Raw genomic sequence first — 25,191 nt, forward strand, 5'->3', positions numbered from 1 at the left:
CAGTGGCACAATCTCGGCTCACTGCAACCTCTGCTTTCCGGGTTCAAGCGATTCTCCTGCCTCGGCCTCCCAAGTAGCTGGGACTACAGGTGCCCATCACCATGCCTAGGTAATTTTTGTATTTTTAGTAGAGATGGGGTTTCACTATATTGGCTAGGCTGGTCTCAAACTCCTGACCTTGTGATCTGCCCACCTTGGCCTCCCAAAATGCTGAGATTACAGGCGTGAGCCACTGCGCCTGGCCAATTTTTGTATTTTTAGTAGAGGTGGGGTTTCACCATGTTGGCTAGGCTGACCTTGAACTTCTGACTTAAAGTAATCCACCCATGTTGGCCTCCCACAGTGCTGGGATTATATGCATGAGCTACTGCGCCTGGCCAATACGTCTTTTGAATAAAAATTAATACTACTTAGCACTTCTTATACCACATATAGTGATAATTTTTGTTGAAAGAAGTGCACATCAAAATAAGTCCTTTCTTTTTTCACTTTTACTTTGTCCTAATTTCTTTTGTTTTTGGTCTAACTAGGCTCACAGGCTCCAATTACATTATTCTTGCCAAGATTAGAGAGTTAAGTACTAAAATAGAAAGAAGTTAGTTCAAATACACAGAATTTTCTCAACCAAAAATCCATATCTTAGATAATACATATCTTATAGAAGTATAAAATATATCTTATAAAAGTCCAAAATATATCCTCAATCTGTCTACTTCTTATGTCACAACTATTGTTTTTGTTTTTTACAAAATAAATTCCATTTGTACTGTGATAATTTCCTAATTTATCACTCTGCTACCTTTCTTTCAAGTCATTTGTCTAGTAGTATTGACAATGTGGTTTTTTAAAAAGCAGGAGAGATAGTTAAAGGTTAAAACCCTTTCATGGTTATCCAGTGCCCTTAGCACCAAACCGTAACTTCTCAACATGACCCACAAGGCCCTGTATGATTTTGCCCCTACATCTTATCTCAGACTGTTGTTGTCTGACTAAAGTTCTTACCCCCCACGCAGATATAGCCAAACATGGAGACAGCAGGTATTGCAACAAAGAAACAGTTTAATTGTCACAAGGCAATTGAATGAGGAGAACAGGAGATATTTCTCAAATGTGTCTCCCTGAGAATCCAGAGGCTAAGGTTTTTAAAGGATGGTTTGGCAGGAAGACTGGGGATGAAATCATAGGAGTGTTGAAGCTGTCTTCATGTGCTGAGTCAGTTCCTGGGTTGGGGTGGTGGTCACGAGACCAGTGGAGTTAGTTCCTTAGTTGGGATTATAAGTCACTGGTCTGGTTGGTGTCAGTTGGTCCACTTACATGCAGAATCTGAAAAATATATCAAAGACCAGTCTTAGGTTTCACAGTAGTGTTTGTGATCTCGATTACTATGGAAAAGCAAGGTAGGAAACAATGACAGGCTATTGTTAACTATGCCTGTAGTTTAGCAGAGAGGTTTGCAAGAGGTGAAATCCCTAGTGGTCACAGCTGCTTGGTTCCTTGGCCAATCTGACTTCTGGAAGACATGAAGGGGGTCTGCATGACCCAAGAATCATTGTTCTTTAAAAGAAAAACAAGTTCATTAATCTTGCAGGCAGCCTGCCCAGAGGCTAGGATAGGAAGATTACCAGTTATTAGTGACTACCGTTTATTGAAATGACTTGTGCAAGCAATCATATATGGAGGAAGAAAAGGTCAGCGAGAAGGGAATATAGTTTACAAAATTTAGGCCCTTACCATGATTCCGATCTTGTGGTCTTTTATTAATTTTATGAAGATGGTTTTAATACATCGTTTCTTATCAACTCCCATTGTTTGTTCTTTCCAGCCACAATGGCTGCCCTTCTCTTCCTGCAAAGCACCATGCTCATTCTTGTTCAGGGTCTTTGTACAATGTTTCCCTTGTCTGGGCCATCTTTGTCCAGATTTTCTCAGGGCTAGTTCTCATCATTTGAATATCATCTTCCCAGTGAAGCCGTCTCTGACTGCTTTCCCTGAAGTCACCCTCTTTACCCTATTTACTTCTCTTCTACCCTATTTACTTTCTCTCATATTACCTGTTTTATTTTCTTCGTATCACAACATCACCTGAAATTCTTTCTTTTGGAAACAAGGTCTTACTTTATCACCCAGGCTGGAGTGTTGTGGCACAATCATGACTCACTGCAGCCTCAACTTCCCAGGCTCAAGTGATCCTTGCACCTCAGGCTCCTGAGTAGCTGGGACTACAGACTTATGCTGCCATGCCTGGCTAATTAAAAAAAAAAAATTTTTTTTTTTATAGATATGGGGTCTCACTATGTTGCATTGGCTGGTCTCAAACTCTCGGGCTCAAGCAATCCTCCTGCCTCCCCCACCCAAAGTATGAGATTAGAGGGGTGAGCCATCATTCCCAGCCTGAAATTATTTACTTGTTTATTGCCCATCCCCTCAAAAGAATGTAAACCCAATAAGATGAAGGCATTATCTACCTTATTCTCTGCTATGACCATATCTGCTCTGAAATGTACTTACTGACTCTTCGTTAAGTGAATCATGTCAAATAGAAAAAAAAATTGTACTACTTGCTAAATAGTTACAGGGTGATAAATTTTCCAAACAGTACATTCATGAAATGGACATAGAAACTTGGTTTTGAATATATTTTATACAAATATTTTGAATACAGTTTTACTGAAATGCCTGGATAGACTTTCATACACAGTATTATATTTTAAACATTTTGGAATAAGCACAAACTTATAGAAAAGTTGAAAGTATAGTACTGGAACTATTTTTTTTTTCTTGAATCATTTAGTGGTATGTTGCTCAATGCTTTCATGTGTGTTTCTTATTAACAAGAACATTCTCCTACATAACCAAATCCAACTACCAAATCAGGAAATTTCCAATGATACATTACTATGAATCCATTGAAGTTTCATCAGTTGTCCCAATGATACCACTGATAGCAAAAAGGATCCAGTAGAATCACTCATTGTAATTAGGTCTCATGTCTCTTTATCTTTCTTCATTTTGGAACGGTTCCTTAGTCTTATCTTAACTTTCACGACCTTGACACTTTTGAAAATAAAAGGCCAATTATTTTGAAGAATGTTCTTTAATTTGTAATTGTGAGGAACATGATAGATGTGATGCTAAGTTCTCATTGTATCCCATCATGTGGTACCTGATTTTAATTTTTCCTGTTTCTGATGGTATTTACCTTGATCATTTGATTAACGTGGTATCTGCCAGACATCTCCACTGTAAACTTACTCTCTTTTCCTTTCGTAATAGTATTTTGTGGAACAGTCCCTTCAGATTATATGACACATCTCTTTTCTCATCGAAATTTCAGTTTATTCATTTATATAAATATGCATGTTTTCTATGTTATTCTTCAATGGGTTATACTTTGTTACTGTCTTTACTTGATATAATGCTCAAATTCCTCCCAATTTAGCCAGGAATTTGCTCAAGCTGGCTTTTGTGTCCTTTCGACATACCTTTACCATTTTTTTGTGTGTTTTCTTGATTTTTGGCATAACAGACATTCCAGGCTCATTTTATACTTCCCTTGTTTTAATTCTGTTTATAGTCTGCTGTTTCTCTATGAAGACTTTGTTTCTTTTAGTGAAGAATGGTAATTAAAGGCCAAGGTCTGGACGTTAGTTATGTTCATTGATATTGAGGTATCATAGCTTCCAGGTCTTCCAATGGGCAGATAAGGGAATAAACATACACAAAATTTACATATTTATAGCTCTACTTATTTCCATATGTATGCGTGTGTGTATATATATGCATGTGCATGTGTGTATGTGTGTGTGTATACATATAAATACAGTGTGTGTGTCGAAAACCATAACTTCACACATTTCTTCCAGTTCTAATCCTCTCTAACCATATCCTAATATGCCCCTTTAGGTGAGTTTACATGGTAATGACTTTGTCAGCCTAACTGTACTCCAAGTCTAGTCTGTCTCTTGATTACAAATTTAAAAAGTCTTATTCATGATGGGTATTGTATTGATTGAAGTCTGAGAAAAAGTGTTGGCAGAAGTGACATTTTGGGGTAACACTTGGAAAAGATAGAGACATGTATACTTAATATTGAAATGCATGTATAATAATACATTTCCACAATTATACTCCATTTGTTTACATTCATTAGAATGCTGCACCCTTTCCCCATCTCCCCCACCTGGGTTCAAGTAATCATTGGTTATGCTTTTGCTGCTTTTTTAGCTACAATAAGTTGCTCAATACTTTTAAACCTTTTATTGCTTTATTTACTTGTTATTTATAGGTATTTAATATATTGTATTATATATTTATGTACTATATGAAATAGTTGTATAAAAATAGGATCAACTTGTGACGTGGGAATGGGCAAATAAATGAGATGTTTAGCAATTTCAGGCTTCCTCAGTAAAAATCAATGACAAATCATTTCATGACTGGTAAGTGCTGAGAAGCTGAGTGGGAGGACAGTAAGCATTTGAAAGGTCAGAAATAAGATGTCCACAAAAATGAAAATATGAGCTCTGCCTGATGACTGAGTAACAATTCCAAATACAACCTTGGTGTTTTCATAAACCCACGTGAGTGAATTGACCTTCAAAATATCAAAGTCCACTGTAACGTCAGTAAAAAAGAGAAATTACAGTGAAGGGTAATTAGGAAAAAAGGAACTGCATTGAGATAGGAAAAGCCAGTGTACCAGAAGTGCTGCAGGCGGGTTTTCCCTGCTGGTGAAGGATAACTCACAAGTGGAAGGCAAAGTGAAACCAAAATACCTGTTAAAGGCCTCTTCTGCATTTCAGCCTCCAGCAAGATCCCAGGCTGGTCTTTGGAAATGACTAACACCAATAACTAATGTATTGATGTTAGTCATTTCTATTTATTAACTTGTAAAATAAAAACATTGTATCAGTTTCCTTAAAAATATACTCTTTAAGACCCAGATTTAAATGCTCACTCTTCTTTTTTTGGCTCCACGACCCTCCAGCAATACTTAAATACCTGAGAAGCAGTTGCTTTTTCCATTCCAGCAAGAAAGAAAGCTAATGAGGAAAATAGTATTTGCCTTGAAGTAAGTTTTCCTTAATTTTCCATCTCATTTTAAAGAAAAAAGCAAAAGGAGTTCTATAAAAGAGGCACATATGAAAATATCTTAAGGATGCTGAATGGCTTAATTAAGAGTCACTGTTATTTTATTGATTTCAATTGGGATATAGATCATTAGTTTTCTATTAGTTTTTTTATTATTGCCATATGGCTTTATAGTGTAATACTATTAAACTAATGTTCTACAACATAAAGGGGAATTGGTTTATTGTGGCTTTTAATGTTTCTAGAAAGATTAATTTTGGTATAATGATTAATTTACTTCTTCATAGTACCATGGCTTGAAAAGATATAGAAGCCTGATAAGTACAAATCCATCTTGGCTATAAGCCTAGTTTTATGTTATCATGTAAAAAAGAAAATTTGCCTCAAATTCTTTGCTTTTTCATGCATTTTTTTGTTGTTCAGTTGCTGTTATAAATACTATGAATGGCCATTATTGAGAGTTCAGGAATTTTTTTCTCCCTTAAATATGAAGATAGACCAAAGGTAAGATTCCTATGTTGTCAAGGAGCCAATCACTGCATTGATTTATCTTTGCCACTAGATGTCCCTGTATTGATGCACCTTCTACCTCAGAGGCTTCTTCGAAAACAAACTAACAAAATCAGAGATGTTTGCTACTCTTCAAGTCTTTTTCCTTCCTCTAAGTTAGCACCTTGGGACTTCCCAGATACGAACCCCTTCTTTCCAGAGGATTAATTCCTGAGGACTGGACAGGAATAGAATTAAGCGAAATGCAAGTAAAATTAGGTTTAGGCGTTGGCCTAAATATATGCATCTATTAACTACTCATCCTAGAAAATGTGAGAAGCTGTATAGTTTAGATTGACAGAGAATTTTAAACATGCTAAAATGAGTAGGGGCTTGAATTTGAATTACATAATCAAAATGGCAGATAACTTAAAGTTATATTTGGTAATAAAATAGTTCGTATTTATGTTTTTTAAAATTTTAGGTTCAGTGGTACACGTGAAGGTTTGTTACATAGGTGAACTTGTGTCACAGGGGTTTGTTGTACAGATTATTTCATCACCCAGGAATTAAGCCCAGCACTCAATAGTTATCTTCTCTGCTATTCTCCCCCCTCCCATCCTCAAATAGGCCCCAGTGTCTGTCATTCCCTTCTTCGTGTTCATGAGTTCTCATCATTTAGCTCCCGCTTATAAGTGAGAACATGCAGCATTTGGTTTTCTGTTCCTGCGTTAGTCTGCTAAGGATAATAGCCTCCAGCTCCATCCATATTTTCTCAAAAGACATGATCTTGTTCTTTTTTATGGCTGCATAGTATTTATGTTTTGAATATGAGAATGTTTGGTGTTCTGTGAATGAATGAAAATTTCAGTAATAGACTCATACAGATAATAATTGATCTTCAAGGAATTTGTAGTTGTTGAAATCTCTTACGCAGCTTCTTACTTCATTACTCTTCACTGTTTTCCATACTTGACGAAGATTGACCATGTCAGCTTCCAGAAAAATGTGACAAGATAGATTTACCCAAGCTAATTTCTTCATAAGTATGATTTTTAGCTCTTAGTTTACCTACAAAAGGAGATAACTGAATGTTTTGATTCAAAATGTCTCTTGTTCAATTTTAGGTTGTGTGGAGTCATAATGTTGGACTGGAATAACAATAAAATAAATATCTTTTTATACTCTGTTTTGAAATTATTGGACTCAATATGTTTTTAGTAGTAAAATACAATGCTACTATAAATAATAACCCATTTAAAATCTGAATTGATTAAAAACTTTTGGGACAATAATTCTTTATTATAATAGATCATTTAAAAAATATTAGACCCTGTATTTACAATAGGCATTCATTTATTAATTGGATATATTTTATCTGATTTTGTGGTTAATCTTTTCTCTTATAATATTGATTTAGTCTTTCATGACATGTTACTTATTATACCTCAACATAGGGACATAAAAAAATAAATTAATGTCAAATGACCACAATTAGTGTAACTTTAAAAATCTAAAAATAAAAATAATCTATGTTTCAGAGGTGGCTTTTGGGCAAACTTTCTTCTCAGTGTTGAAGAAAAAGACACAGTGCATACCCAGTCTTCTGTTTGCCTTAATACAAAGTGATCTTTGAGAAATGGCAAGCTTGGAGAATGGGAGTGATTGCAGGAGACTCACAAAGACAATTATCCATACTGTCTCTTAAAAATAGAAATAAAATTCTACAATCTAAAGGCTGAGGAATTTGATATCCTGGACACAACTGTTGAAAATACTATTTAATGAAGTTTGTAAGTCCTTTAAAGAAGGAGAAAGTGATCATTGGATGTGGAATAAAGAAGTCCAATTACAAGTGTTGGAGAGGATGTGGAGAAATGAGAATTCCGATACACTGCTATTAGGAATGTGAGGTGGTGCAGCCAGTTTGGAAAAGTCTAGCAGTTCCTCTGATGATTAAACATAGAGTTATGTGACTCAGCAGATTTACGCCTGGTTAGATTCCCAAGAGAAATGAAAACATATGCGAACATAAAAATTTGCACTTCAATGTTTATAGCAGCATTATTCATAAAAGCCTAAAGGCAGAAACACATCCATTAATGGACAAATGGATAAACAAAATGTAATATATCTATGCAGTGGGGTATTGTTTAACCATAAAAACAAATGAAGTGTTAATACATGCTACAACGTGGGTGAAGCTTGAAACCATCATGCCATGTGAAAGAAGCCACTCACAAAAGACCACATACTATGTTATTCGATTCACGTGAACGTTCAGAAGAGGCAAATCCATGTAGACAAAGTAGATTAGTGGTTGCTTAGGGCTGGGGGGGATAGATAGGCCAATACAGGTGGGATAGTTCAAGGGTATAGGGTTTCCTTCTGAGGTGGTGAAGTGTTCTTAATTGACTATGGTGGTTGGTGCACGTACTTGTGAATATACTACAAGCCATTGAATTGAACATTTTATTTTTTTTAATTTAATTTTTAGAGATGGGGTCTGTGTTCCCTAGGCTGGAGTGCAGTGGCGTGATCGTAGCTCATTCCAGCTTCCAAACTCCTGTGTTCAAATGATCCTCCTGCCTCAGCCTCTTGAGTAGCTGGGATTGCAGGTGCATGTCGCTGAGCCTATTTATTTATTTATTTATTTATTTATTTATTTATTTATTTATTTTGTAGAAACAGGGTCTTACTTTGCTGCCCAGGCTGGTCTCAAACTCCTGGCTTCAAGCTATTCCACTGTTTTGGCCTCCCAAAGTGTTGGGATTACAGACATGAACTTCTGTGTCCAGTGAATTGAACATTTTAAATGGGTGAACTGTACAATGTGTGAATTATATATCAGTAAAGCTATTTAAAGAAGAAAAGAAAGAAGAGAAATACTGTTACTTGATACAACACGATGAACCTTGAAAACATGAGGCTGACTGGGAGAAGGAAGTCATAAATGATCATGTACTGTATGACTCCATTTATAGAAAATGTCCAGAATAGGTAAATCTACACAGACAGAAAGTCGATTAGTGGTTGCCTAAAGCTAATGGAAAGGGGAGGATTGCGCAAGTGATAGGTAAGAGGCATGTGGTTAATTTGGGGGGTAATAAAAATGTTCTAAAATTGCTTTAGGTGATTGTTGCACAACTGTGAATATACTAAAAGCCATTGATTATATACTTTAAACAGGTAAATTGTATGGCATGTGAATTATATCTCAATAAAGCTGTTTAAAAAAGAATAAGCATGCATTTTTCTAGAGCACATACAGTAGAACTTGAAGAGGGTTCAGTAGTTCTAGACCTTAAAGCAGATGTGCCATCCTGAGTCATTCTCACATGTTCTACCAGAATGTGGATTCTCATCCCCCCGACATATGTGGATGCTGCCTCAGCTGGTGGCTGCTCTTACTCCCTTGAGGTCCCCATGTTCCCTCTGTCCTTGAGTTGGAGCCTTTCCTCTTTGGGATTCTGAAGAGGGAGTAAATCACACTTTCTACTTTTGTTTTTGTTCGCTTTTCTCCACGATTCCAATGAGGACAATGCCCATCTCTTGCAATTTACAGGCATAATTTTGAACATAATTCTTTGATAACATTTCTTTTTGATATCCTGGAGAGGATTTAGGATGCTGTAGGTTGGGAAATAATTTGGATGATATAGTAACAATTGACTGAATGATCCAGAAAGTAAGCTGGTTATTGAAAGTCTTCTGGTGTTCATGTTATCTAATACTGCATTTTTTTTTTTTCTAAATTAGTGATGTGGCTAAGAAGGCCATCAATGGCATGTTGACCGCATTTCAGAGGATGTGAAATAAGGAGGCATTATAAATATACTGACTACCAGAACCAGAATCTAAGATGATTTTGCTAGGTTGAAATGCTGGCTCTAATAAGAAACCAATAGCACAGGAAAAAGGATAATATGGCTAATATTTATACATGTGCAAAACCTCATAGCTTTGATTTATTATAATCTTAATATGAATGAACAGCTTATGAGAGAAGAAAAAAGACCAACAGAGTCTTAACCTGCCTTTATAATTCTGTTCTACACTATTAGGTCAGAAAAGCCTGTAGTATTATCTTTGTTTCTGGTAAACATACTACACGAAGGATATTGGCTATAGGAAGAAAAGGGTCTGGAAATAATAGCATAAGAGTAAAGTTGAAGGAAGTGGGGAAGTTTGGGTCGGAAATGTGACACTTTCCCTTGATGGCCAGTCTGATGTAATCAACTTCCCCTTCTCTGTTTCCATAGTACTTTGAGACTGTTATAATTTTGTTCAGAGAAAAATTAGGTACATTTAAGCCTTAGATTTCTGAAGGTTTTTGGTTTTCTATAGTTATCTTTTTATGCTCTCTAGGATGCTATGAAGTGCTCATATAAATCTCAATGTTATGTAGATTTATTGAAGGGAAGAAGACTTAGGCTTTAAGTGTCAAATTGGAAGACAGATTGAGAGCCAACTAATAAAAGTTACAAGGTAGTAGATTTTGTCTGAATATGAGGACAAAAGTCATTACATAAGATCTCATAAGATTGTAAGTTCTTGAGGTAGCTTGATTATTGTTAAAAAATATTCCTCATCCCCCCTTGAGTGTGGATTATATTTTTCCATTCTCATTGGCGTTAGGTTTGGCCACTTGAATTGTTCTGGCCAATGAAATGTGAGTGGAAAATCCAGCCCATGGTATTCGTTGTCCTCTTTTCCCTCTATCAAGATGATTAGCATTGTTCCCAATAGAGGCTGCTCTGTCAGGCTACCTAGAGTAAAGATGATGTGTACATACAAGCCCATCCATGACGAACTTTTACTGTGATCAAGAAATAAATGTTGACACACAGGAGACAACCCAAGATGGCTGACTAGATACGAAGAGGTTCTCCCATTGAAAGGCATCAGATCATCAAAGTTTGAGTGCTATAGTATAAGAAGAACCTGCTGATTCTGGTTATGGAGATAGAGGAAGGAGACCATGAGCCCAGGAACACAGGTATCCTCTAGAAGCTGGAAAAGGCAAGGAAAGGGATTCTTTCCTCAGAAAGAAACCCAGCCCTGCTGACACCTTGATTTTAATCCACTGAGATCTATTTGGACTTCTGATCTCCAAAACTATAAAATAATAAATTTGTGTTGCTGTAAGAAAAAAAAAAAAAAAAAAGAAAAAAAAGAAAAAATAAAGAGACCAGACCATCAAGTAGATTGGCACACTCCAAACACTCCGGATAGTTCTTTGGAATGAAGGCATTGGGAGTGGACTGAGTGAGGACATGGACCCCAGGTTGAAAGAGGAGGAAACTGGGAACCCTGCATGTCGTTGCCAAGCACCAAGACTCATTCCTGGCCCTGGGTGGCTCCTAGGGAAGAGGCGAGCGAAATAGTTATGAAATGGCCTACTCTTGCCACAGACCTCCAGGGTGCTAGACGTAGGAGACCCCATGACACCCATGGACATCTGAGCTGGCAGGGAGAACTGCCTAGAGAGTTGGTAGGGACTGATCTCCAGCCTTTGTGGAGCCCAGAAGGTTTGGTGCAAAAAGAGCTGCAGTGGTACAAAGCCATGGTTGTCCATCCCCCAAGGATCACCATACTCCCCTAGGTGGCTTTATCCTTTGTTAGTTGCTAGACCTAGACAGAACAGGAAGTCTTGCCTGGGGGATAGAGCTAGTCTGATCTGAGTGTGCCTCTGTGTGCTGGCCTCTCCCAGGCTCCCTGCATGGGCACATCCACTTACAGTGCAGCATCAGCTTGCCAGTGACATGATCTTTCACTGACTCCCCATACCTATCAGAGTACTTTTGCAGATGAACCCCTGCCAGTGCACACTCACCTACAGCCTCCTCCCCACTGGCACACACCCACTCACAGCCTCTCCCCACAAAAGACATTATGCAAGACCTCATAATGTTGTAAGCTCTTGCCTGTAGCCTCCTTGGGCTGCCTTGCTGGTATGCATGTATACGTGGACCTTCCCACCACCTTACTGGTGCACACATATGCTAGGACCTTTGCTGCCCTGCCAGAGTGTTTTTCTCCAGCAGCCCCTGTTGGAGTATTCTTGCCAGTGAACTAGGAACATCTCACCCCCTCCAGTGCAGCAGGTGCTTAACCTGGAAGGGGCAGAGAACAAAGCCCCAGGCCTTGTCCTAGCTCCCCAGAGTTAGAGCATGCAGCCTAGGATGCTAAGTGAGAACATGAAAGCATCCAGAAAGGAAGCCATTGACAAAACTCAACTTATACCACAGTCAAACCCTTATGAGCATCAAAGAATATAAAAGCAAAAAGCCCCACTCAAAAGACAGCAACTTCAAAGACTGAAAAAACATCTGCCTACACAGATGAGAAAGAATCAGTGCAGAAACTCTGGCAACTCTAAAAGCCAGAATGTCTACTTATTTCTGACTGACTGCACTAGCTCCCCAGCAATGGTACTTAACCAGACTGAAAGGGCTGAAATGACAGAATTCAGAATCTGGATGGCAGAAAGCTCATTGAGATACAGAAGGTTGAAACCCAATCCAAGGAACACAGTTAAACAGTCCAAGAGTTGAAAGACAGCATAGCCATTTTAAGAACCAAACAGAACTTCTGGAAATAAAAAAATTTACTACAAGTATTTAAGAATTTAATTACTTTTAATGCAATTAAAAGCATTAATAACAGAATAGACCGAGCTGAGGACAGAATTTCAGAGCTCTAAGACCTTTCCTTTGAATCAATGCAGGCAGACAAAAATAAAAGAATAAAGAACAAAGCCTCTGAGAAATATGGGATTACATAAAAGAGACCAAACCTATGACGCATTGGAATTTCTGAAAAAGATGAAGACAGAGCAAGTCACCTGGAAAACATACTTGGGGATATTGTCCACTAAAATTTTCCCAACCTCACTAGAGAGGTCAACATGCAAATTCAGGAAATCCAGAGAACCTCCATAAGATATTATACAAGATGACCCTCCCCAAGAGACATATTCATCAGATTCTTCAAAGACAATGAAAAATAAAAAATATTAAAGGCAGCTAGAAAAAAGGAGCAGGCCACAAAGCCATCAGGCTAACAGCAGATCTTTCAGCAGAAACCTTACAAGCCAGAAAAGACTAGGGGCCTACATTCAGCATCCATAAAGAAAAGAAATCCCAATCAAGAATTTCATATCCAGCCAAAATAAATTTCATAAATGAAGGAGAAAGAAAATCCTTTTCAGACAAGCAAATGCTAAGGGAATATGTTACCACCAGATCTGCCTTACAAAAGGTCCTTAAGGGAGCGCTTAACATGAAAACAAAAGACTAATAGCTGTGATTATAAAAACACACTTAAGTACATAGCCCACTGACATTATAAAGCAACTATAGAAGCAAATCTACATAATAACCAGATAACATGATTACAGGATCAAATTTGCACATATCAATATTAACCTTAAATGTAAATGGGCTAAATACCTCACTTAAAAAACAGAATGACAGGTTGAATAAAAAAAGCATGGACCTAACTCTGTGCTGTCTTCAAGAGGCTATCTGACATGCAACCCATAGGCTCAAAGTAAACGTATGGAGAAAGACGTATCAAGCAAATGGAAGAAAGAGCAGGGGTTGTTATTCTTATTTCGGATATAACAGACAATGATAATAAAGACAAAGAAGGGCACTATGTAATGATGAAGGGTTCAATTCAACAAGAAGACTTAACTATCCTAAATATATATGCATCCAACACTGAAGAACCCAGATTCATAAAATAAGTTCTTAGAGACCGCAAAAAGACTTAGATAACTATACAGTAATAGTGGGAGACTTCAACACCCCACTGGCAGTGTAAGGCAGATCATTGAAGCAGAAAACTAAAAAAGATATTCAAGACCTAAACTCAACACTTTGACCAAAATGGACCAAACAGACATCTACAGAATACTTCACCTGTATTAATTCTTTCTCATGCTACTATGAAGAAATAGCTGAGACAGGGTAATTTATAAAGAAAAGAGGCTTAATGGACTGACAGTTCCATATGGCTGGGTAGGCCTCTGGAAGCTTACGATCATGGTGCAAGGCACCTCTTTACATGGTAGCAGGGGAGAGAATGAGTGCCTAGTGAAGAAGGAAGTCCCTTCTAAAAACATCAAATCTCATGAGAACTCACTCACTATTGTAAGAACAGCATGGGGAAAACTGACCCCATGATTCAATTATCTCCATTTGGTCCCACCTTTGACACATGGGGATTATTACAATTCAAGGTGAGATTTGGCTGGCGACACAGAGTCAAACCATATCACCACCTAACAACAGAATATATATTCTTCTAATCTGCACATAACACATACTCTTAAGATTGACCACACATTTGGCCATAAAACAATCCTCAGCAAATTCCAAAAAATCGAAATCATACCAACCACACTGTCATGTCACAGCACAATAAAAAGATAAATTAATACCAAGAAGATCTCTCAAAGCCATACAATTACACGAAAATTAAACAATCTGTTTCTGAATGACTTTTGGGTGAAGAATGAAATTAAGGCCAACATCAAGAAATTATTCAAAACTAATGAAAACAAAAATACAACATACCAAAATCTCTGGACACAGCAAAAACAGTGTTAAGAGGAAAGTTTATAGCACTAAATGCCCACATCAAGAAGTTTCAGGGATCTCAAGTTAACAATCTAATATCATACTTAGAGGAACTAGAAAAGCAAGAACAAACCAACCCCAAAGCTAGCAGAAGAAGAGAAATCACTAAAATCAGAGCTGAACTGAATGAAGTTGAGATGTAAAAAACCATATAAAAGATCAATGAAACAAAAAGTTTTTTTTTAAAGAATAAATAAGATTGATTGATTGCCAGCTAGACTAATAAAGAAAAAGAATATCTAAATAACACAATCAGAAATGACAAAGGTGGTATTACTATGACCCGTCAGAAATACCAAAAATCCTCAGAGATATTTATGAACACTTCTATGCATACAAACTACAAAACCTAGAAAAAAATGAACAAATTCTTGGAAACAACCTTGGAAGATTGAACCAGGAAGAAAATTACTCCCTGAATAGGCTAATAAGAATTATAAAATTGAATCAGTAATTAAAAAAAAGCTACCAACCAGAAAAAGCCCTTAAACAGATGGATTCACAGCCAAATTCTATCAGTTGTATAAAGAAGAGCTAGTATCAATCGTACTGAAATCATCCCAAAAAAATGGAGGAAGAGGGACTCCTCCTTAACTGATTTTATGAGGCCAGCATCATCCTGATAACAAAACCTGGCAGAGACACAACAAAAAAAGAAAACTTCAGGCCAATATCCTTCGTGAACATAGATGCAAACATCCTCAGCAAAATACGAGCAAATCCAATCCCCCAGCACATCAAAAAACTAACCCATCACAATAAAGTTGGATTAATCCCTGGGGCTCAAGGTTGGTTTGACCAATACAAATCAATAAATGTGATACACCACATAAACAGAACTAAAAGCAAAAACCACATGATTATCTCAATAAATGTAGAAAAGGCTTCCTATAAAATGCACCATCCTTTCATGTTAAAAACTCTCAACAAAGTAGGCATCATAGGAGCATACCTCAAAGTATTAAGAGCCATCTATCACAAACCCACAGCCAACATCATACTGAACAAGCAAAATCTGGAAGAATTCCCCCTGAGAACTAGAATAAGACAAGGATGCCCACTTTCACCACTTCTATTAAATATAGTACTAGAAGTCCTAGCCAGAGCAGTCAGGAAAGAGAAAGAAATAGAAGGCATCCAAATAGGAAGAGATGAAGTCAAATGATCTCTCTTTGCAGACAGTATGATTCTCTACCTAGAAAACGACATAGTTTCTATCCAAAGGCTTCTAGAACTGATAAATAACTTCAATAAAGTTTTAGGATACAAAATCAATATAGAAAAATCAGTAGCATTCCATAAACCAATAATGTCCAAGTTGCGAGAGCCAAATAAAAAATGCAATCCCACTTACAATAGCCACACAAAAATAACACACATAGAAATACAGCTAACTAGGGAGGTGAAAGGTCTCTACACAAGAATTAAAAAACATTGTTGAGAGAAATCAGAGATCACACAAACAAGTGGAAAAACATTCCATGCTCACGGTATAGAATCAATATTATTAAAATGGCCATATTGCCCAAAGCAATCTATAGATTCAGTGGCATTCTTTTCAAACTACCAATGTTATTGTTATTCACAGCATTAGAAAAAACTATTCTAAACCTCATATGGAACCCAAAAAGAGCCCAAACTGCCAAAGTGATATTAAGCAAAAAGAACAAAGCCATAGACATCACACTGCCTGACATTAAACTCTACAATGAAGTTACATTGTGTACTATGTGATACTATGTATAGCATGGCACTGGTACAAAAACAGACACATAAACCAATGGGACAGGTTAGAGAACTCAGAAATGAAGCCGCAAACCTGCAGCCATGCAATCTTTGACAAAGTCTACAAAAATAAAACAATGGGGAAATTACTCCCTATTGAATAAACGGTGCTGGGGAAAATCCTAACCATATGCAAATGACTGACTCAGGACCCCTTCCTTTTACCATATACAAAAAATAACTCAAAATGGATTAAAGACTTAAACGTATCACCTAAAACTATAAAAATCCTAGAAGAAAACCTAGGAAATACTATTCTGGACATAGGCTTTGGTAAAGATTTCATGACTCCAAAATCAGTTTCAAGTCTCCAAAATCAGTTGCAACAAAAATAAAAATTGACAAGTGGGATTCATTTAAACTAAAGAGCTCCTGCACAGCAAACAAAACAGAGCAGAGTAAATCTACAGATGGGGAGAAAATGTTTGCAAACTATGCATCAGAAAAAAGTCCAACATCCAGAATGGGGAGAAAATATTTGCAAACTATGCATCAGAAAAAAGTCCAACATCCAGAATCTATAAGGAACTTAAATCAACAAGCAACAAACAAATAATCCCATTAAAAAATGGGCAAAGGGCATGAATAGACACTTCTCAAAAGAAGATATGTGGACAACAAACATATGAAAAAAATGCTCAATATTACTAATTAGAGAAATGCAAATCAAAACCACATTGAGATACTATCTTACACCAGTCAGAATGCCTATTATTAAAAAGTCAGAAAATAATAGATGTTGGTGAAGTTGCCAAGAAAAGGGGATGCTTATACACTGTTGGTGGGAATGTAAATTAGCACAGCCACTGTGGAAAGCAGTTTGGAGATTTCTCAAAGAGCTAAAAACAAATACCATTTCACCCAGCAATCACATTACTGGGTATATACCCAAAGGAATATAAATCATTCTGCCATAAAGACACATGCATGCATACGTTCATCACAGCCGTATTCACAATGGCAAAGACATGGAATCAATCTAACTGCCCATGAATGCTGAACTAAATAGAGAAACTGTGATACATATACATCATAGAATACCACCCACCCACAAAGTGTATGAAATCATGTCCTTTGCAGCAACATGTATGCAGCTGGAGGCCATTATCCTAAGCAAATGGATGTGGGAACAGCAAACCAAATACCATATGTTTTCACTTGTAAGTGGGAGCTATACATTGAATACACATGGACACAAAGAGAGGAATAATAGACACCAGGGCCTACTTGAGGGTGGAGGATGAGAGGGGAGAGAGGATTGAAAAACTACCTATCAGGTATTATGTTACTATTTGGATGATGAAATCATTTGTATGCCAAACCCCATCAACATACAGTATACGCATCCATGTAACAAACCAGCACATGTACCCCTTGAACGTAAGATAAAAGTTGAAAAAGAAAAAAAACAGAGCTAAATGTTATTGTAAGCTACTAAATTTTTGCTTGTTTTCTTCTCATAGCTTCACCCAGTCTATACTAACTGATACTATTCCTCTGAAGACAAAGGGGGAAATTGTAGCTAGTGTTCCTGTAGAGGAAGTTGATATTTAGGATAGTAGTTTTGATTAGGTCTCTTCAAATTGTAAGCGTCCATGAGAACCATTCATAATCTCTTTGAGTTCTTTTCTCTGGAACTGCATCATCCACCAATCGTTCTCTACATTCAACTAAACATTCAGGCTCACAAAACTACCATAGCCACATTTGACACCGGTCCACCTGGAGGAAGCCTTAACTTGTTGGCAGGGCGGTATTAGGTGCTCCCTGTCGTTAAGACTCTTTTTAACAGTTAACACAGCTAATTTAGCCTCTGGAGTTACTTTCTGTCAAAATGATAGCTCAGGTGAAAGAAGATGAAATCTACATGGGGTTGGGTGTGTGTGTGGAATCTGATTTAAACACCTTATATTCCACAGGAGTTAAAGTCCCTTGGGACAATTCCATAGGCATAGGCATTAGTTGAAGTTATACATTCATCTTTACAACTAGTTAGGCAGCTTTAAACAAATTTTACCTCTCTAGGTCTTTGTTTTCTGTGTGTAGAAAATGGGGAGGTGAAATCAAATGAGTTTTAAGAGAATTTCTGACTCTAATATCTTCAGAATCTGGACTAAGGCCTTTTAATGAAGACAGACACGCAACATATTAGATTGAAAATAAAACTTGGTCAAAGGCTTATAGTTATGGTAAAATTAAATTTTAATTTGTCAATATACAAAAATCTGGAGGGTAATTTTGTTGTATTCAGTTTTTAAGTTCTATAACTATAAAGGTCTATTAAATATAAGCCAGGTACCAGCTTTTAAATTTAGAAATCCTGTTTTAATCTACATCTGCTTATGGGAGTTAATTGACAACATATTTCTGGTGTTTGATATTTTTCCCTTCTTTTATAATCACTGAGATACAAATTTTATATTGTAGGCTTTAAACAAAGGAAGAAAGTTACATTTTTGATTATTTTTAAATGACTTTTCATTTATGGATCCTGCTTTTTTTGATATGATACAGTGCTCCAAGAATCACTGTGACAAATGCAAGCAATATCAGAGCCCAGGAAAGACACTTTCTTGGATGAACTTTTTTGTTATGCTTCATTGAGGTTGCATATTTAAATTATAGCAATGCACTGAAGCAAAGAACAGATGGATGTGCTCTGGGTCTGAGCAGTAACCCGGATACCTGGTCTACAGGTGTTTTTCCTCATTGCTATATACACGTACAGTGTCCTAGTATTCAGGTAGATGACATGAAGGCATGAGGATGTTTCCCCATTTAATACATTGAAATAGGTAATGATATTTTTAAAAACCATTAAAAATTATATTCCATGGATAGCTACTTCACCAGGGCAGATATTCTTCTGTAGTTGTATATTCTGCTGGTGGGTCTGGAGGTCCTAATCCCACCAAAGGCTACCAGAGTTAGATATGATGCAGCTCTTTTGTTCACCTCTCTTAAATCTTGTTATGGTAAGATTAGTGATATTCCCAGCATATTGAACACATATAAATTGAACCATGTAGTCAGAAAGTAACTTCTTCGAAATTTCATTGTTCTTTAACATTTATTCAGTGAAGCTCGTTATTTTCTTGTCCTGAAAATGTGTGCAGTCAAATGAATTTTCTAGACAATCTTAAGTAATTCAAAGAGTCGATATCCAAAAAGAAAAACAGTCCATCCTGCATAAGAGCAATCAATCTTCATTAAAAGATAAAAGTTGATTTAAAATGGAAGATCCTCTTCCTCCTGCAATCCAAACCTGCTATAGTCTGAGAACCCTGAGTTCCTAGAATGAGAGGCGTTCATTGGCTATGGGATGGACTTTCACTCTCATGCCCACCTAGCCTTCAATTCCTTTTCTCTTCACTTGCTACCTTATTTCTGAACTCTCCCGTGTTGGTGGTTGGGGAGGAAGGAGAGGACAGAGGCAGGAAATTTTACTTGTCTGGTACTGTGAAGGTGATGGGGCCATAGTCTGCACATAGCACACATTAAAGCCGATTCTTTCCTGCATGGGCACATGTGGTTCTTCAGAGATGAGCCCTCCATTGCAATTCCTCTGACACGGGCAAGTGCAATTTGTATTTAGTCTAGTTGCTTACTTCTTACATTGCTCCAAGGAATAAAAACCTTTGTTTCTTTCTGTTGATGCTTGCTCATTTTTCTTGTAGGTTCTTTTAGCATCTAAAATTCTCCATACAGTTATCTCTCCCACATGAGACCACATTTGGTCCAAGAGAAACACTCATACTCAGCACTAATACATTGGCACTGCTAATTCCCAGAAAACAGCTCCTTTCCTGCATCGGCTACTTCAGTCAGGTTCTTGCCACTGTGTTCCCAGCAGCTGAGGATGTTGCCTCCTTTTACAGTTACTTTTTCCTGGCTTTAGGTGAAGGGTAGGGCAATTCTCTGAAAAGCCTTTCCAAAAAAATCCCTTTCTGGGTTTCTGTGGTGCTGGCAATGTTTCTTGACTCAAGTGCCAGCTATTTTGGTGTGTATTTAGTGATAATTTATTATGATTTACATTTATATTTTATAACTTGTCTCTATGTTAGACCCCAATAATACTCATTCAGAAAAAAATTAGTCAAAATAATATCATCTGTTGCTAAAAGCAATGCAACAAATCCTAATCTCCAACTCACAACCTTCATACAGTTTTTATGAAGTATCTTCTCTCTGGTTCTTACTTTTTTTTTTGAATAATTTTGTGTCTTGTTTTAGCTTCTCACTTTAGAAAGTGCCTCAGTTTGAAATTTTTGTTTTATCATGTACATTCATTTTAACTACAATCTAGTGAATAATAATGTCCAATACCATAATAAGCCTTTTGCTTACATTATCTCAAGAAATCTTCCTACAAGCTCAAAAAGGTTAAGAATTGTTAACCCCATTTTGCAAATGAGGAAACCAAGTCTCTAGGGATGGAGTAACTTGCCTAATGTTGCAGGACAAATACATGGCTATGCCAAAATTTAGACCCAAAATTCTTTGACTTCATAGCCCATGCTTTTTCCATATAGACAATTCTCAGTCTCAGAACAAGGATTCTCATGAGTGCAACTTGGGGGCCACTGTAAAATGTGTAACAAAGTTGCAATTGCTGACCATGTCAGATTTCCAAGTCTCTCCCATTTGCTGAAATCGGAGTTAAGTATTTGTATGGAGATCTCAAGTTTGGTGACCAAAGCTTGTTTGAAGCCTAAGGGATTCTCTTGTAAGCTTATGGCTCTTGAGATGGGCAAAACTGTACCTGTCCTAAACTAAACACAGAATAAAAGGTGGAAAAAGGAGAAGGGATTGTTCTTAAAAATTTACTCAGCCACTGAGGTTGGTTGATAATTTCATTCTACAAAACAAATTATTAGTGGCCTGAGGACTAAGACAATTTACTTAGAAACTTCAAAAGAGTAAATAATTTAGCTCTCTGTCATGGAGTTGGGAAGCAATTGCCCATTAGGCTAATCTGGGGGAAAAAGAACTTGTGTACTAGATGAAGCAGATATATGGTCTTTACCTGTGTAGCTCAAGCTGCAGAGAAAATGTTTATTCAGCAGATATGGAATGAATATATCTACAGCAATTAAGCGAGGTCTAAGAATTACTTTGCAGAGAGATTTTTTTGGTGATAGAACACTGTGGGACCTCATGGTACTGAGGCCCATGAATGGACTGATTCTACCCCTTGTTGATAAAATAAAACTGCTGATAAATCTAATAATAGTGTCCATGTATTGTAAGCAGAGATACATGTATTACCTTGCTTCAATTTCTTGGTAAACTTAATCCATTGAAATTAAAATGTATCCCAAAAGTTTTTTTTTTTTTAATATGATTTCCAAATTTCCTCATTGTAAACATAATAAAAATTCACTATAGATAATTGGAAAAATGAAAAGATACAATAATTTTAACTTGGTCATTCTAAGGTGATAATTACTAATCTTTTTAATGTTAATTCTTAGTTACAGCTGAACTCAGGGTTTATAAACAATTTTATTGTCTCTTTTTTCCTTCACTTAACTGCATAAGGTAAGCCATTTTTGTTGTTCTAAAATTATATATTTAAACTAATAATTCTTTAATTTTATAAACTATCCAATCAGTGTTCAGATTTTCTAAATCATTTCGTACATATTTTCTTTGTCTTGTTTTCAACTTTTATTTTAGGTTCAGGGGTATAAGAGCAGATTTATTATATAGGTAAACTACATGTCATGGGGGTTTGGAGTAAAAATTATTTTGTCACTCAGGTAATAAGTATAATATCTGATAGGTATGTTTTGTGATCCTCTCCCTCCTCCCACCCTCCACCTTCAAGTAGGCCGCAGTTTCAGTTGTTCTTCTCTTAGTGTCCAAGTGTTCTCATTGTTTAGCTCCCACTTATAAGTGAGAATATGTATTTGGTTTTATGTTCTGCATTAGTTTGTTTAGGATAATGACCTTCAGCTCCATCCATGTTGCTGCAACAGACATGACCTCATTCTTTTTTATGGCTGCATAGTATCCTACAGTGTATATATACCACATTTTCTCTTTTTAATTTTATTTTTCCATAAGTTATTGGGGGTACAGGTGGTATTGGTTATGTAAGTTCTTCTAGTGGTGATTTGTGAGATTATGGTACACCCATCACCCAAGCAGTATACACTTTATCATATTTGTAGTCTTTTATCCCTCATCCCCCTCCCACTCTCCCCACCAAGTCCCCAAAGTCCATTGTATCATTCTTATGCCTTTGCATCGTCATAGCTTAGCTCCCACATATCAGCGAGAATATACGATGTTTGATTTTTCCATTCCTGAGTTACATCACTTAGAATAATAGTCTCGAATCTCATCCAGGTCACTACAAATGCTGTTAATTTATTCCTTTTAATGGCTGTGTAGTATTCCATCCTATAAATACCACAGTTTCTTTGTCTACTTGTTGATTGATGGGCATTTGGGTTGGTTCCACGATTTTGCAATTGTGAATTGTGTTGCTATAAACATGCATGTGCAAGTGTGTCTTTGAATAACGACTTCTTTTCCTCTGGGTAGATACCCAGTAGTGGGATTGCTGGATCAAATGGTATTTCTACTTATAGTTTTAAAAGAATCTCCACACTGTTTTCCATTGTGGCTATACTAGTTTACATTCCCACCAGCAGTGTAGAAGTGTTCCCTGATGATCGCATCCATGCCAACATCTACTGTTTTCTGAATTTTTGATTATGGCCATTCTTACAGGAGGAAGGTGGTATTGCATTGTGGGTTTTGATTTGCATTTCCCTGATCATTCGTGATGTTGAGCATTTTTATGTATGTTTGTTGGCCATTTGTGTATCTTCTTTTGAGAATTGTCTATTCATGTCCTTAACCCTTGGTTTTGGGTTCTTGGTCATGAAATCCTTGCCTAAGCCAATGTCTAGAAGGGTTTTTCCAGTGTTATCTTCTATAATGTTTATAGTTTTAGGTCTTAAGTTTAAGTCCTTAGCAAAATGCACCAGATTCGTGCCCTCCCCGGAGTTCTGGCTAGGAGGTTCTGGCTGGATTCCACTTGTTACAGAGCTCAGCTGGAGACTTCCTTCTCCCTGTGGCCTTTTCCCCGCTCCTCTGGCCGCCCTCCTGAAGGATTCCTGTGGTGCCAGGCAGGAATGGGCTGCTTGGGGACCCAGCGAGCTCCCAGGGCCTTTCCCGCTGCTTCCTCTACCTTTGTGTTTCGCTGGGTTCTCGAGATTGACTCAGTTCCAGGTAACGCCAGACTCATTGTATCTGGTTGTCTCCTGGGTCCTGCAGGAGCAGTCTGCTTCCTTCAGAGGGTCTGTGGGGCCTCTCTGGATTCCTAGTTTGTTCTTACTATTGATATGGAACTAAAATTCATGATGCGAGCCTCCGCACCTTGCTCTGTCCGTGGGAGTCAGAGCTGCAGTCTAGTCCTGCCTCCCATCCAACATGATGATTCCTCTCCCCATTTTTTTTTTTTTTTTGAGAGGGAGTCTCGCTCTGTCACCCACGCTGGAGTGCAGTGGCACGATCTTGGCTCACTGCAAGCTCAGCCTCCCGGGTTCCAGCAATTCTCCTGCCTCAGCCTCCCGAGTAGCTGTGACTATAGGCGTGCGCCACCACACCCAGGTAATTTTTGGTATTTTGTTTGTTTGTTTGTTTTAGTAGAGACAGGGTTTCGCCGCCTTAGCCAGAATGGTCTCGATCTCCTGACCTTGTGATCCGCCCGCCTCAGCCTCCCACAGTGTTGGGATTACAGGCGTGAGCCACAGCGCCTGGCCCTGCTCCCTATTCTTTAGATGTCTGGTAAAATTTGGCTCAGAATCCATCTGGTCTTGAGCTATTTTTATTGGTAGGCTTTTTGTTACTGATTGAATTTTGGAATTCGTTATTTGTTTGTTCAGGGATTCAATTTCTTCCTGGTTCAGTCTTGGGAGCTTGTTATGTGTCTAGGAATTATCAGTTTCTTCTAGATTTTCTAGTTTGTGTGCATAGTCATGTTCATAGTAGTCTCTGAGAGTTTGTTTTTATATTTCTGTTGCGTCAGTGGTAACGTTCCCTTTGTCATTTCTGATCGTGCCTAATTGCATCTTTTCTTTTTTTCTTTTAGTTGTCTAGCTAGCTCTATTAATCTTATTCATTTTTTCAAAGAACCAATTTCTGGATTCATTAATCTTTGTCTTTTGTGTGTATGTCTTAGTTTTTTTCAGTTCTGCTCTGATTTTGGTTATTTCTTGTCTTCTGCTAGTGTTATGGTTGGTTTGCCCTAGCTTTAGTTTTTCCAGTTGTGATATTCGGTTGTTAATTTGAGATCAAAGTTTTCGATGTGGGCATTCAGTCCTGTAAACTCTCCTCCTAACATTGCCTTAGGTGTGTTCCAGAGATTCTGGTGTGTTGTATTTTTGTTCCCATTAGTTTCAACGAATTTCTTGATTTTTGCCTTAATTTCATTATTTACTGAAAAGTCATTCAGAAGCAGATTGTTTAACGTCCAAGTAATTGTATGGCTTTGAGTGATTTCCTTAGCATTGATTTCTATTTTTATTGCCCTGTGGTCTGAGATCGTGGCTGGTATACTGTTGGTTTTTTTGAATTTGCTGAGTATTGTTTTAGGTTCGATTGTGTGGTCAGTTTTAGAATATGTGCCATGTATAGATGAGATGAATATATATTCTGTTGCTGTGTGGGGAGTTCTGTAGATATTATTAGGCTCATTTGGTCAAATGTTAAATTCAGGTCCTGACTATCTTTGTTAATATTCTGCCTCATTGTTTTGTCTAATATTGTCAGTCGGGGGTTCAAGTCTCCCACTATTATTGTGTGGGAATATAAGTCTCTTTGTAGTTATCTAAGAACTTGTTGTATTAATCTGGGTGCTCCTGTGTTGGGTGCATATATACTTAGAATAGTTATGTCTTCTTGTTGAATTGAACCCTTTACCATTATATAATGCCTTTATCTTTTTTGACCTTCGTTGGCTTATAGTCCATTTTGTCTGACATTAGGATCACAGCCCCTGCTTTTTTCTATTTTCCATTTGCTTAGATTTTTCTCCATGCCTTTATTTTGAGCCTATGCATGTCATTGCATGTGAGATGGGTCTTTTGAAGATAGCATACCATTGGGTGTTGCTTCTTGATCTAGCTTGACACTCTGTGCCTTTAATTGGAGGCATTTAGCC

Source organism: Macaca mulatta, chromosome 11 (genome assembly GCF_049350105.2).
Source record: "Macaca mulatta isolate MMU2019108-1 chromosome 11, T2T-MMU8v2.0, whole genome shotgun sequence".
Taxonomy (NCBI): domain Eukaryota; kingdom Metazoa; phylum Chordata; class Mammalia; order Primates; family Cercopithecidae; genus Macaca; species Macaca mulatta.